The 11976-nt window shown below is 43.9% G+C and overlaps 1 protein-coding gene across 3 annotated transcripts in view; it reads right to left on the bottom strand.

The window, feature by feature from the left end:
- The window catches only part of FNDC3A (fibronectin type III domain containing 3A), a 220193-nt gene that overhangs the window by 196421 nt on the left and 11796 nt on the right, over positions 1-11976 (bottom strand). Inside the window, exon 1 of one of the 3 annotated variants that reach the window (XM_075591926.1) lies at positions 2969-3051. The exons of the other annotated variants lie outside the window; for them this stretch is intronic. The gene's annotated coding sequence lies outside the window, so the exon portion shown is untranslated. Of the gene's footprint in view, positions 1-2968; positions 3052-11976 lie in introns of those variants that run through there. 3 annotated transcript variants of the gene reach the window in all.

The raw sequence follows: 11976 nt of genomic DNA, 5'->3' as shown, positions 1-11976 counted from the left end.
TTTCCCATGTATACTTATTTGGTATATCCCTGTATACCTTTCCTATCTAAAAAGATGTTCAACCTTTTTTTGAACAAATCTATTGTATCTGCCATCACATTTTCCATGGGTAATGAATTCAACATTTTAGCGGCCCTTACTGTAAAGAACACTTTCCTTTGTTGCTGGTGAAATCTCCTTTCCTCCAACCTTAAGGGATGACCTTGTGTCCTTTGTACTGCCCGTGGGATGAATAGTTCTTTTGAAAGCTTCTTGTACTGTCCCCAAATATATTTGTATATAATTATATCCCCTCTTAGACGCCTCTTTTCTAATGGAAATAATTCTAATTTAGCTAGCCTCTGCTCATAAGTTAGATTGTCCATCCCCTTTATTAATTTGGTGGCTCTTCTCTGCACTCTTTCTAGTTCCATAATGTCTTTTCTTAGGATTGGTGCCCAAAATTGTACTCCATATTCAAGGTGTGGTCTTACTAATGCTTTGTAAAGGGGCATAATTATGTTTACTTCCCTTCCATCCATTGCCCGTTTGATGCAAGATAAGATCTTGTTTGCCTTTGCAGCTACTGCATGACTTTGGGCACTATTGCCAAGCCTGCTGTCTACAAGCACTCCTAAATCCTTCTCCATCAAGGATTCCCCCAATTTATCCCCATTTCATTTGTACGTCGCCTTTTTATTCTTGCATCCCAAATGCATAACCTTACATTTATCTGTATTAAACCTCATCTGCCATTTACCTGCCCACGTTTCCAGTCTCTCCAAGTCCTTCTGAAGAGAAATTACATCCTGCTTTGATTCTACTATCTTACACAATTTAGTATCATCAGCAAAGATGTAGACTTTGCTCTCAATGCCAACCTCAAGGTCATTAATAAACAAGTTAAAAAGCAGGGGTCCCAGTACCGATCCCTGAGGTACTCCACTCACGACTTTAGCCCAACCTGAAAAAGTTCCATTTATGACAACCCTCTGTTGTCTGTCCTTTAACCAGTTTTCAATCCAGGTGCATATATTATTACTGAGTCCAATTTTCTTTATTTTGTACACCAACCTCTTGTGTGAAACCATATTAAAAGCCTTTGCAAAATCTAAGTAGACCACATCAACAGCATTACACTGGTCTAAATTCCTACTTACCTTCTCAAAAGAAACAAATAAGGTTAGTTTGGCATGATCTATCCTTCATAAATCCATGCTATTACTAATAATTTTGTTTTCCATTAGGTATTCATGAATATTATCCCGTATTAAACCTTCAAGTAGTTTCCCCACTATTGAAGTCAGGCTCACAGGTCTGTAATTCCCCGGTTGTGATAGATACATAATTGAATCACCCCGTCAGTCCTCTGGGTGACCAATTACGTTAGAGTGCATTCTGACAGGTGGGAAAGATTGACTCTCAGTCTTTCTGTAGTATGAGATGATCTTTTAGTTGAAAGAAATGCTGCCCCACAAGGAGAGGATACCACTCCTCTAGTTTAGAGATAACCTCAAATAGAAAGAAAAAGAATGTGAAGGGCGCAATGTACCGTTTTTAAACTTTATGTATCACCTGTGGTGACGAAGGACAACAAATACAATGTTATGTACTTACACGAAAAATTCTTAAATATAAAAGTATATATGATAAAAAAGTTGATAAAGAAGGATAATTGCCTATAAATAGTGTGGAGCTAAGCACAGTACACAGACTGCAGTGGGAGCTCTCACAAACCACTCTGTGAGCTGCAGCATTAGCTGGGAGGACGGACAAGGAGACTGGACGCCAGGCCCGCTGACGTTGCACCGGGCAGAGCCAGGGGAAAACAGCGCACCAACAGCAATTAGACAGCATCCGCAGAGGAAATCTACAGCCCCCACCGAGCATCAGAGGCAACAGGTCTCCAAACGGATCACCCGAAACAGCTGAGCAGTTCGGCAGACACCCCAGAAGTTAACATTGTCCTTGCAAACTCCAGCTAGCAGCAAAGACACTGAGGGAGTGAGACTAAACACTATTTACAGACAATTATCCTTCTTTATCATCATATACTTGTTTTTATATTTAAGCATTTTTCGTGTAAGTGAATAACATTGTATTTGTTGTATTTGTCACCACAGGTAATACATAAAATTTATAAACGGTACATTACGCCCTTCACATTCTTTTTCTTTCTATTTAGAGGTTGAGAATAAACACTGAATGTTTGCTGCCCAGAGCACAGAATATGAAGTGACTAGCCCAAGATCGCAAGCCACCTTCTGCTGAATGATAACCGAGACCATTTATTTATATATTTAACTTGTCAAAATGGCTACGTGACGTTACAGCGCCATGTGATGCCACGTTGTCATGACAACACTGTGCCGCAGGATGTCTCGTTTTCATAGCAACGCCATTAGGCGTTGCGGAGCCATTTGGATGCGACCATGCAGGGGGAGATGCCGCCCGAGAAGTCAGTGAAGACTTCTGGGTCGGACCACTGGGGAGCGCTCCTCCCCAACCATCCTCTGCCTCCCTGCTTTGTTCCCGCCGTAAAATCCCTCCGACTGCGCCGCTGAGGCGGTCCTCCATCCACTTCCCTGCTGCCGCCACTACCCCCCAGTTTGCGCACCCCACACTTTGCGCACCCCGCCCGGAGATTTGAAATATAACCCCGCAGCCCGGAGATTGGTTAGCGAAACCTGTAGTCTAGGGGTCAAACCCGCAGTGGTGGCAACCCTGCAAACACCCTAATACGCAGGTCTGTTTCTATATTACTGCACACAGTAGCTTCAGAAAAGTTATTATTGCTGCACAATAATGCTACATAGGAAATAAAAGTAACAGGTAAATAAGTTAATATAAATATAGATTTACTGCCACAAAGATAACAGTCACAGATCTCTATAGAGGTCAAAAGTTCAAATAAAACACGACTGTTCAGGTTTTATAGATCTGTCCATTATCTTAAATAGAAGAAAAGAATTTAAAAAACGCTCCTTACCTTAGAGGCAGCAGTGCATCCACATCTCACACACATTCTCCAAGCAACTACCCCAGGTATCGAAAGCCATCTGCATTAACCTGTTTATGTAAAGGTTTGCAACACAGGTTATCTCCCCATGCAGCTGGTGTTTGCCTGGTCTAACAGCCTGCCAGACAGGAAATGGAAGAGCTGCCCAGCTCCACATCTCATAACCCTTTCGTGGTTTTGCACAAAATATGATACAAGTTGTGCAAGAAGTCTCTACCCCCCCAAAAAACAAGTGAAAAATACTCTTAAAACCTGCAATCTTGGCAGCTCGTTTGTTCTCTTTAACGTTATTTGCTCCGGGGAACCCCTGGGAGGTGAACCGTATTATTCTGAGCTGCAGGGAACCCGTTTGCTGAAAAACTAAACATTTGATTTTGGCAGTGACATCTTAAGAGGGAAAAGAAAAAGAAAAAAAGGCAGTCGCTAGCTTGCCCACCGGTGCGAAGCTGACCCACGCTTGGGCCTATGTTTTAAGATCAAATTACCGTATTTCCTTGATTCCAAGATACACCCTTTTTCCCCATTTTCAGATGTCTGAAATTGGGATGCGACTTAGAATCGACGTTTAAAAATAAAAAAAGTCTGCAAGGTGATCTTTACAGCGCCCGGCAGCAGCACGGCTCCGATCACACGCCCCTCCCCCCTCGACGGGACCGGAGGTGCAGAGGAAGCGCAACAAGATCGCAGAAGACAAGGTAAGTATTACATGCTCGAATGAATGACGTTGCTGACAACCCTAGTGCAGCTCCCATAGTGCTGCGCATAATGTTGTAGTGTACAGTATGTGGTGTGGTGCACATTTCATGTAGTTTTCTTTCCCCCAAATTTTTTTTAATTAAAATCAAGGGTGCATCTTAGAAATTGAAGAAATATAGTAATTATAAAAAAGCAGCACGAACTCCACTTCCCCAGAGCATTATATGCCCTGTACATGTTTTTCTCTTCCCTGAGCTGGAATATCGCCCAGAAGAGATCACGGGGGAAGTCTATTCTGGAATTCTCCTATAATATTCAGTGTCCATTTCCTAGCAATTTGGAAAAACGACACTAGCCAGATCACTGCAGGTAAGTCAAATCAATGAGGGGAACATCGGTCTGACTTGCCCGGGACACACAAAATGGACTTGGAGGTCAGGGCTTGATGCTGCAGCCAAACGAATGTCACGTCATTGATAATGTTTCCCTGTGTAACGGATTACAGGAGAGAGTGAAAGAAGGATCTCAAAAAAACATCCGATAGAAGAAAATTATTACAGTAAGATTGTCAGCGCTGTAAGTGCATTGCCATCAAAAAAAGTGTAAAGAAATGTAACCATTAAAAAAAAAAAAAGTAATTATGCATTTCTGATAGTTATATAACACTGGAACTCTGTGTAAACACTTACAAAATGTAGTTTGATAGCTAGAACACAACTTATTTTATTGCCAATGATCAGGATTGTGTATGTGCGTGCATGTATGTGCGTGCGTGCATGTACAGTATGTGCGTGTATGCACGTAGATAGATAGATACACACTACACATGGCATTTAGAGACTAAAGTTTAATGAAATCCTGGAGAAGCAGGACGTGGAAATGTTTAACTTGGCGTGAAACATACCCTTGTGCAGGTAAGATGTTACGTTCTGTTGGTTTTGTCAGTCATACAGTAGCTCCGTGATATGAAGCATGGCATCCTTTATTTTTAACTAGCTGAGAGACCTGGCGCTGCCCGGGACCAAAACCTCCTGCTCCCTCCTCCCTCCACGTCCCTCTCCGCCTCCCCCCCTGCGCAGCTCCAGTTCGTTGGCTGTTCGAGTGGGGGGGGTGAGGGGCTGCGGAGGAGCAGCGTGCGTTGGCTGTTCGGGTGGGGGGGGTGAGGGGCTGCGGAGGAGCAGCGTGCGTTGGCTGTTCGGGTGGGGAGGGGGTGAGAGGCTGCGGAGGAGCAGCGTGCGTTGGCTGTTCGGGTGGGGAGGGGGTGAGGCTGCGGAGGAGCAGCGTGCGTTGGCTGTTCGGGTGGGGGGGGTGAGAGGCTGCGGAGGAGCAGCGTGCGTTGGCTGTTCGGGTGGGAGGGGTGTGGGGCTGCGGAGAAGCAGCGTGCGTTGGCTGTTCGGGTGGGGGGGGTGAGGGGCTGTGGAGGAGCAGCGTGCGTTGGCTGTTCGGGTGGGAGGGGTGTGGGGCTGCGGAGAAGCAGCGTGCGTTGGCTGTTCGGGTGGGGGGGTGAGGGGCTGCGGAGGAGCAGCGTGCGTTGGCTGTTCGGGTGGGGGGGGTGTGAGGGGCTGCGGTAGCGGGAGAGCTGTGGCGTGCGTTCGTCATGTGCATGAGGTTGGGGGGGGGTCGAGGGGGGTGTTTTTAAGAGGCAGTGTCCGTCGGTATGCGCTGCGTGTTCGTGCGGTGTGTGGAGGTAATCGTGCGGTGTTGTGTGAGCGTGTGTAATGTTGGAGTGCTGAAAGCAATGTTTATATAGTTCGGATTCTGTACCTGATCTGTGGTAGCAGGCGGTGAGGGTTTTGTGGGTTGAGAGGTGGCCCCAGAGCAGTGAGGATTCGTTGCTTTGAAGCGTGGTCCCAGAGCAGTGAGGATTAGGTGCTGTGTAGCGTTCCCAAATCTCCCAGAGCAGTGAGTGTTAGGTGCTTTGAAGCGTTCCCAAAGGTCACTGAGGGTTAGGACAGTGTGGCAGTGGTGTTGGCCGCAGGCCAATGAGAGGTGTGTGGGGGCGGGCATGGCCTGAGGCGGAGTGACAGGCCAAAGGTGCAATGTGATTGGCCCTAGGGACACAGGCCATGCAGACAAACATACAGTGCTTTCAGAAATATATAGTAGATATAGTAGATACGTGTAGATCCCACTACTAAAGTTGCTACAAAGTAGTAGCACTCAACCGTTCATTTCTGGTATTGCTTTCTACCAAAAGCCCGACTTCAAAAACACACACAATAAATACACACACAATGCCTGCCGTTTGTGCAAGGAGTTTATACCCAATTCCGATCATAATGATGTAAATTAAACAAATTTCCAAGGAAATGCTTTTTTACCCAGCAATGATTACTGCATCTTAAGAATTTCTATTGTGTTATTTAGCAAGAAACCTACATTATATAACATTACATTTCTGTGACTATTAGGCGTTGGGGCAATTTCCAAAACCATTAAACATAACATTTTGCAACAAGTTTTTAAAATTACATAGTATGTTGCATGGCTGAATGATTCCACTTTGTATTGTAACTTTACGTTTCAATGTGCAACTGTACCTGAAAGCAGCAATTCACACTGCTTACAATTCTTATACTTTATTTATTTATTTTTTAAATTTAACCCCTCTAAAGCAGGAGGGTCCCCCAGAACTAATCCAAACCCCCCAACCTCCAGGGACCCCTCTGGTTTGCAATAGCCAATCTGTTTTGTAAACAAGGCAAGAATACTAACCCGGGACACACAAAATTGACTTGGAGGTCAGGGCTCGATAATGCAGCCAATGTCACATCATCGGTAGATAATGTTTGCAACTTTCTATTTGTGACACTGCGACCCAATTTGTAGCGATGTGACAAAACCAGTATCAATTATTATTTTTAAATACAAGTATCTCAGAAACCAGGGGAGCAGTCCCTGTGTAAAAATGGGGAGTCCCTCTTACCACTAGGATGCAGCTTTGGAGAGGGGTTATGGATCTTAGAATCTAAAATGAGAATTACACAAATATATTTGTAAAATGTAATCATTCTTCTAAGGCCGTGCTTATTGCGGCGCGTGTGCGCACGACGCCGCAATCTGCCAAAACAAAATGAGTGTTAAATTGTGCATGCACACGATGCGCACAAATGTGCTCATGACCAACGCTTCCAAGCGCGCAAATTTTGAGCAGGCATTTTAAACTGATCCTGCCGCACGACGGCCGAGTCACGTGAGCGGTTCAGTCAATGAGGGCAAACCACTCACGTGACTTCATGGCCACGTTCCCGCCACGCCTCCCATCACTTCAAGCCTGCAGTGCAGGTTCTGCACGTGCGTGAAGTCACGAGGGCGCGCGCACAGGCGGACTTGCTATAATCGAGGGCTAAGGCAGTAGTGTTCAACTTATTTTGGCTAAGGAACCCTATAATTATATTGTGAAATTCTGCAGAACCCCAACCCTCTCTAATAGTGCGTCTGAGATCAGATGCATTGTAAATTCTTCTGTATTTAGTACAGTTTTCAAATGACTTGAAAATTGCAGAAAACCCTTTAGGCCAGGAGGTCCCCAGTGGCTGCTGTTCCGCACACAAGGCCCATCCCTCTATGGGGCAGGGCCCAGTCGGCGTGTGCGTGCGCCTTGGCCAAAAGACAAGATTTTTGAGGGGGAGAGAGACGGAGGGGGAGAGTGAGGGATGAGAGAGACGTTGGGGGTGGAGAAAGGTGACTGTGTGTGGGGGAGGAAGAGAGGTGTGTGGAGATAGGAGAGAAGGGTAGGAGGGTGTAAGAGATATAGAGAGGGGGTCTCGCAAGGCCACCAACAGGGGTGGGAGAGAGAGAGAAACTTTAGCTCTGGGCCTCTGAAAGCGGTCTGCTGCCCTGGGCACAGGCGCAACGCAGCAGGCATCACGACTCATGACCGCGACGCTATTGCAACCGACACGAGAACGTGGCAAATCTGGAAAGACGACAACCACAAGTTTGGCTAGCTTTGAATTCCTATTGGACACCGCTGTATTAGACAATTTCACACAACCCTTTGCAAAAGCCTCTAAAGTAATCCTGCAGAGTTTAGAAATGGCTAGTAAAGCCACTGATCAAGTTTGTCCCCCTATCCATTTACTGTAAGAACATGCTTAGAAGTGTGTGCTCAAGAATGTTTAAAGAAGGCAAACGGTTTGTCCTTTTCTTATGCTGCCATTGTCTCTCTTTTTTAGTGTGACCATGTCACATGGTTATTGGTGCTAGTGATCCCTGGCCCCTCTTCACAGAAAGGGCAGAAAGCATACAAGAATAAACTAATATTTAGAAAAATAAAATTTCCAAAAACAAATTCCATTCTTCACTATATATAAAAATGTATACAACATGAACATACACTTCTATCCTACTAAAGGTCAAAAGAAACTAAATAAGATGAGAAAAAAAAAACTGAAATTAAAAAACTGAAATTAAAAAAACGACTTCATATAAAATTGTGCCGCCTATCGCAGAAACACGTCCATTTTAAGGCCTTGTTTATAGCACGCACGCACCCCACACACAGGGAGGCTACAGGTAGGCGTGGCCATGACGTCATGTGAGCGGTTCACCCTCATTGGCTAAGCCGCTCATGTGACGCAGCCGTCGCCCCGGAAAATCAACTTCTTGAATCTGTTTGAAATTCGCGCGCTTGGATGCGTCTGTCGCGCGCACTATGTGCACGCTCAATTTACCACATTACTTTGTCTTGGCGTTGCATGCATGTGCACCGCCATTATAATCCAAGCCTAAGAGTCAACAAAATGAAGCTTAGCCCGAGTCCATAGAGACTTCAGCCGTGCGGAGGCGGGCAGAGGCTGAGGGAAAACGGGTGCTTTCCCTGGCCTTAGTTCGCGCGCTGTCCGGGGGCGGGCCAGTGACGGAGCAGGTTTGCCCTAATTGGGCGAACCGCTCCCGTGACCGACCCTGCGCTCCCGTGAGTGCTTAAACGGAAAAAAATTGCCGGCTACCCTTGCGCATGCATACGGAAGCGTGCGCGAGCCCCTGCTAAAGCTGCTCTCATTGCAGCTGCAGGGGCTCACTGACAAGCGTCAGCGCCTAAGCACTGACCATGCCCGTGGCCTTGGAAAGATCTAAAAAGTTAATAGAAAAAAATAAATAAATAAAAGCACACATTGTCAAAAGAAAAACCATTTTCACAGACAACATATGTATATACTTTTTTCTATTTTTAATTTTGTAGATTTTTGGAAATTCTATTTTTTATTTTGTATTGTATAACTTGTATTTTGAATGCTGATCCCTTATTTGTTCTTTTTATATATCGAAATATCACAGAAAACAAAAATTTGCAGATAGGTCAAAATTAGAAAAATTAAATTTGATGCAGAAGATGCCAACCTGTGACAAAATCTACCTAAAAAAGAAAAAACACAGAGTACTCATATTATTGTACACTTTATGTATAAATATTTATCTACATACACACAAAATTATGTCGTTCATTTTCTTGAAACTATGCTAAATCACATGATTCATACAGAACATACCTGGGAGGAAAAAACACATGTAAAAAGCCGTTTTAAGAGTATTAAATAAATCAGTTTTCCTAAAATATTACAAACTAAGGTATGTTCACCGTATGAATTTTTTTTTTTACAAAAAAGGAGCAGAAGAGAGAAAAGATTGTGTTACAAGTTTTGCTGTATTAAAAATATTACTTAAATTTTTATAGCAGTGCTTTATATGTAGAAAATAAAGAATTTTTACAGCTAGCGGTCGACTCGACCTCTAATGAAAACCTTAGATATCATACTAGTTGTATTAGGATAAATAAAATGTAACATGTTTCATCCACATTGGCCATTTCTGCACAAGCTAAATTTACAAGCTGATAAGTAGAAAGTGGAACATTAAACATGTCACAACGCTCTAGTTTTAGCAAACACACGGAGCTAATTGTTTGATCACCTGTGGAACGCTCACAGAGCAGTAAGGGACATGTTGGCAAGGTCATATTCCCAATAGTTTTCCATCAGATGGTGTCAAAATGTTCTAACTATGAAAAACACACACACACATTTAAAAAACGAATTTAGAAGAGCTTAGAAATGAAGTAAAATCCTGTAAGCGTATTTCAGGTGTGTTGGATAGCATGGTAACATCCACTTGGAAGAAAAGAATAAGCATTTTTACACCATTACAATTGCTGGAAACATACATGGGGGAGAGAGAGGGGGGGGGGTGGGAAGAAGAGGGGGAGAAAGGATTTCCTAGATTCTGATGTCTGAGGCTATAGTTTAACCTCCACGCTTCTGTGCTCTAGAACAGGGGTGCTCAACTCCAGTCCTCAAGACCCTCCAGCAGGTCAGCTTTTCAGGATATCCCAGCTTCAGCATAGGTGGCTCAATCAGAGGCTCAGTCCAAGACTGAGCTTCTGATTGAGCCACCTAAGCTGAAGCTGGGACAACATGAAAACCTGACGCCAGGGTTCTTGAGGACTGGAGTTGAGCACCCCTGTTCTAGATCAAACAACTAGGAGTATCTAGATAGTCAAAAATGTACGGTACTACCATAGCCCCTTCTGTGTGGGAGAGTCTTGAAAGGCATGAAATCGCAGGCTTCTTCGGTTCTGCAGGGTTTACTGTATATAAAATAAAACACATGGTCACCAATGTAAATTAATAAATATCAAGTTTCTCTCCTCAACCCCCACCCCCCAATTTATCTGCTACATAGCAAAAGGTCATTCAAAATAAGAGAAATTGAAAAAGTGCCATTTGTTCGTTGTGGAGATGGCAAAGTCTAGAGATACTGGACCTGTTTAAGAGATTGTGTAGTATGTAATGAAAGACAGCAGGGAAAACACCGGTTAGGTTATTGATCCCCAATATATGATAAAGGAAAAAAATTCAACGCACATAAACCCCCGAGTGAAAAATTGTGCAGTGACTTCAAAACATAAAAATAGAAGTACAACCGTAAGAGACAGTGCAGCTCCAAAAGAAGACTTTCCATGGGTCTTAATTACAAGCACAAAATACAAATCTCGGCGTGCAAATGTCGTCAGGTACATATAAAAAAAAGGGGGGGGGGGAAGGAAGAAAAATAGTGCAACACTGTGTGGCAATGTGGATAATTTAAAGGGACTCAAGTTTTTCCCACTCACATGGTGTTTAGTTGAAACGAGCATTTCAGAGGAAAGACCGCTCTGCATACCGACAGCAGAACTCTTGAGAAATCATTATTATAAGAGAGAAGAATAGTGCAATATATGTTTACTCAGGTAAAAGGTAACCTAGAATGCACTTAGAAAACAGAAGAGAAATACAGGTAATTGGACTACCCGGGGTCCATGTAAGTATTCAAAGCCGTCCGGGAGCTCGCGCTGTTCGCCCCCCTCTCTTGCCTCCAAATTGACATTGACGGATGGTTGCCTACACCTAGGTCTTTCTTTTTGGGACACTATTGTTATGCCACTTCACTTGAAAAAGGACGACAGAGCGGCTGTAACGTCGTTTTCTCATGGCTCAATAAATACGTTTTCCTAAACAAAATCGGAGTGCCCGGATTCACTTTTCAGCACTGGATTATCTTGGATTATTTTCACAGGTATCAGGAGCACCGATAACTGCATCAATTCACTTTATTGTTCGTGTGCAGCATAGAGTTCTATTTTGTCATTTCCTGGTAAAACATTTTATAAATCAAAATAAATACATGACAACGCTAAATGACATAACTGCCCGTCAGCTCCCCACTCCCATGTGTCAGACTCCTCTCACCCCTTAGAATAAACTAGCCAATCAGCAGCCAGGGCCAGTAAGGAGTCTCAACCAATAGGAGCAGAGTGGGAGCGTGTGCCGAGTGCCGTCTTTTGTTTGGTACACGTGAGGTGCAACAAGAGAGTCCGGAGATACCTCAATTGTACGATCTCACGAGCAGGAATGCTAATTACCTTTTGTATCTGTTTGTTCTTATTTGGCATGCCATCCTGTTCATGTTAATGTATATCATTCTGTTCCCACATTGTACTGCGCTGAGAAATGTGCTGGCGCTTTATAAAATGATAATAATAAATAGCAAGTTACTCAGTGGTTGTGGCAATAAGGCTTTACACACTAGGCCCAAGGGTATAACAATCAGGGGAGCTTTCTAGGTAACAGTATTTATTAAAAACTGACAGTCACGGATTAATCCACCTGTGCTGAAGCAGGGACTTTCTTAAAACATGACCTGTTGGTTGCTCGAGGACTAGAGTTGGTAGGGTTGCCAGGTGTCCAGTATTGAACCGGACTGTCTTGTAGTTGGACACTTTGTCCAGTAAAAAATTAGAGGTA

Source organism: Ascaphus truei, chromosome 3 (genome assembly GCF_040206685.1).
Source record: "Ascaphus truei isolate aAscTru1 chromosome 3, aAscTru1.hap1, whole genome shotgun sequence".
Lineage (NCBI taxonomy): Eukaryota > Metazoa > Chordata > Amphibia > Anura > Ascaphidae > Ascaphus > Ascaphus truei.
This window is presented reverse-complemented; position numbering and strand designations above follow the sequence as displayed.